The 3,782-nt window shown below is 34.3% G+C and overlaps 1 long non-coding RNA gene across 1 annotated transcript; it reads right to left on the bottom strand.

Moving 5' to 3' along the window:
• Positions 1–445: 445 nt before the first annotated feature.
• On the bottom strand, positions 446–2,767 carry LOC145795236 (uncharacterized). Its single transcript, XR_014335825.1, has 2 exons — positions 2,599–2,767; positions 446–1,105 (listed from the first exon to the last, which is right to left on the bottom strand). It is a non-coding gene; the product is annotated as an uncharacterized LOC145795236 (long non-coding RNA).
• Between the last annotated feature and the right edge of the window lie 1,015 nt (positions 2,768–3,782).

Below are 3,782 nucleotides of genomic sequence, written 5' to 3'. Positions count from 1 at the left end.
CTAAATTTTTTTTGGTAGCCATATATTTTATACAACTTCGCCAATAGTTGAATAAAGTGACCTATCGGCGAGTAAAACTTTAGTCGCCATATATTTTTTAAAAATAATTAAATATATATATTTTTTACTTTTAGAGACTAAATTATTTAGTAACCAATTGAGCATGTATCTTTGGCGACTAACTATTTGGTAGCCAAAAGTTTCACTTTTTGAGAATTGGTGACAAAAAATTTAGTAGCCAAAGGTTTCCTTTTTACAATTGGCAACCAAAAGTTTAGTAGCCAAAAACCAACCTGTGATATTTGTTTAGTCGCCAAAAGATCGCATTTAGTTTTTATAATTTGTTCTGTAATATTTTTTGCGCCACCTGTGACCTGTGCATATACAAAATTATTCATCTATCCATTCATGCATTCATTCTATTATCAACCATTGAATACAAATATTTCTTCACAACCTGTAGCATTCAATTTTCAACAATATACAAAACTTAACTATTAACCGTACATATCAAAGAAAATACGAATCCATAAACATAGTATAATTCACCAAATACATATACTATCCAAACCATAGTTCTAAATATCGGCCGATACGCTACGTATCGGCCGATACGTATCGGAAAAATGGGGTGCCGCGACGGATACAGGCCGATATACCACTGAGATTAAAAATCGCAGGAGTATCGGCCGAGTCCCGGTACGTATCAGCCTGTAAGCATTACACAAGCCGTTACACAAGCCGCGACGGGCCGATACTCACCGGTTCAGACCGGTACGGGAAAGAAAAAGTTGAAAAACCTTTGAAATGATTTTTAAAATTTCACCACCGCGACACTCGATTCCCGATACGTACCGATCGATACTACCGATACCGATATTCCGCGATCGATACCGTTACGTTACCCGATACCGCGATTTAGAACCTTGATCCAAACCAACAATTAAAATCCAAATTAAAAAAAATCTTAAGAACAAAACATATCAAGTGTACATGTTTTCTATAAACAAAAATATAATGTAAATTGCGCCCATGCAAACATCACATTCTCGTCATCTTCATCTAGGAACTCGAACTAATTACATTGCACATTTGTCTTGTCATCCTGCAATGCATGACAATATCAATTACGATTACAAAAAAATTTGTAATGCATGTTATAATATTACTCAAAACAGGAAGCCCATGCAAACATGAGACCAAACAAAGAAACCGTATGCATCAAGTTGGTCATTGCCCTATGCAATATCCATATACTTCCTGAGCTTATGCACACCAGCTTATACTCTTTCAAAATAAAAAACCATACCAAATTATGGGATTGTGACCATCTAAGCTGAATTATGATTAATCATATAGTAAATGGAAAGAACTAGAGCAACTACCACCGATCAGAAGAAGCTGACTAACTTCAATTCGATGTCTAGCACAATAAGTAAATAAATAAAGAAGAAAAGAAAGAAAAGAAACATATTTGATATTTTGTATTCCAACTACACATATGATCGTCAACAGTAAATTATTCAGTTTTTGAGTAGAATCATGTTAAGGACTTGCTTTTAAACTCAAATTAACTCCAACTAAAAAAAAAATTCACTTCAACTCTAGCATCACTCAAATGAGTGGTGCTTTCTACAAATGTGTGTTTGCAAAAGTCTTATGTCCACACACTGGGCTTGGAAACTGTGCAGAAGCAGTAACCTATACTTATCACAAACCTTCAAGTTGTCCAAACAAACAGCACAATCCACCAACTAATTTATAATAATTAAAAAAAAAAAATCAACCTTCGACAAGAGCATCTAGCAAATTGTTACAGAAATGCAATATTAAACTGAAGAACAAGTAAACAAGTGCCTAACAAATCACACCAACTACTCCTATTTCAAGTACCAAAGTCTTATTATTGTAAAACAATGCTCTCAATCAAAACACAACTACTAAATTTTTAGGAAAATCTAAACAAAACACTAAACTTTTTTAGGCAAATCAATACAGCACCCTAATATATATCAAAATAACCTATTAATGAACACCAACTTAGATCAAAGAACTCAGCATATGTTTGAGCACCAATTACACTGCCAATAAGTTAGGCTTGTGGCTTAGAATCTTGAGAAGCCTAAGAGACATTTTATCAAACAGTTTGAAGGCAAGAAAAAAAAAAGAAAAAAAGGAAAGAAAAACAAAAACAAAAACAAATTAATGAACCTTCCTTGTAACTGAAGTAGAGGTAGAGAGAGAGGTGGGTTTGGATGGACCCGTCATTTTCATACACTTCGCTTGCAAAATTTCAAGTCCCAGAAGTAGAGGCAGAGAGAGAGAGAGAGATGGGTATGTAAATGAGGAGGCTATCGACTTGTTGCTTCACAGGTTGAGTCTCTAAAACCCATCGCAAGCACAACCTTTCACAGGGACTCTCTTTGATTGCTTTGTTTTTTTTTTTTTCATACCCATCAAAATTTTTGTTCACAGATTCAAACGCTTGCACCCAAAAAATTTTCACAGAGAGAGAGAGAGAGAGAGAGAGAGAGAGAGAGAGAGAAGAAGAAGAGGAAGGGGAAAGGGAAGAAGAAGAGAAAGAGGAAGAAGAAATACCAACTGTCCACGGTGTGCGATGTGGTACTGTCGCTAGTTGGATATGGCTGCTCGTATGCGACGGTGGCTGGTTGGAGATGGGTGCTCCTTGTGACAGTGGCAGGCAGCTATATATGGAATGAGAGAAAGAAAGACGAGAGAGGATGAGAGAGAAGAGTAAGAGCGTGAGATATTTTATATAGATGGTTATTGGTGACTAAGATTTTTTAGTCACTGAAAGTATTTTATAAATTCGTCCAAAATATTTGAAATGTCTCCCTTAAAAAATTTTAGTTCTTTGGTGACTAAAATTTTTTTTTGTCGCTAAAAATAAACTTTTGGTTACCAAAATTTTGGTCGTCAAAATTAAAAAATAATTTTTTGTTTTTCATTCAGCGACTAAATGGTTTTAGTAACCAAAACTCAATATACGACAACTAAAATTTTTGTTTGTCGCTGAAAATAAACTTTTGGCGACCAAAATTTTGGTAACCAAAGGTAAAAAATAATTTTTTATTTTCCATTCGGCGACTAAATGGTTTTAGTAGCAAAAACTCAATATACGGCGACTAAAATTCTTTTTTGTCGCTAAAAATAAACTTTTGGCGACCAAAGGTAAAAAATAATTTTTTATTTTCCATTCAGCCACTAAAAGGTTTTAGTAGCCAAAACTCAATATACGACGACTAAAATTCTTTTTTGCCACCAATTCTGGAATTTTTCACGACTAAATTTTTTTAATCGCCAATAACCAATATACCCCAGCTAAAAAAAATTAGTAACTAAATATTTATTTTTACTGACAAAAAAAGTTTTTGGTCACCAATTCTACAACTTTTGGTGACTAAATTTTTTTTAGTTGCCAATTTTGGTCGTTGAAGGTGCATTTTGTTGTGGTGGGCGTTTCTACTAACTCTCGAGCTAACCCTTTGGTTAGCAGATCCGTAATGTTGTCCTTAGACTTTTCATAGTCTAGAGAGAGATCTCCATTAAAGAGTAGTTGCCGTATAGAATTATGTCTACAACGGATATGTCTAGATTTTCCATTATACATATTACTCTATGCCTGACCAATCGCCGATTGACTATCATAATGAATACAAATAGCAGGAATAGGTTTCAACCAATGTGGAATATCTTCAATGAATTGACCAAGCCATTCAACTTCTTTAGTTGTTTATCCAAAGCAATAAACTTAGATTCTA

The sequence above is a fragment of the Camellia sinensis genome, chromosome 7 (assembly GCF_055761805.1).
Source record: "Camellia sinensis isolate YWXY chromosome 7, ASM5576180v1, whole genome shotgun sequence".
NCBI classification, from domain to species: Eukaryota; Viridiplantae; Streptophyta; class Magnoliopsida; order Ericales; family Theaceae; genus Camellia; species Camellia sinensis.
The sequence above is the reverse complement of the archived record's forward strand: the minus strand, read 5'-3'. Positions and strand labels throughout refer to the sequence as shown.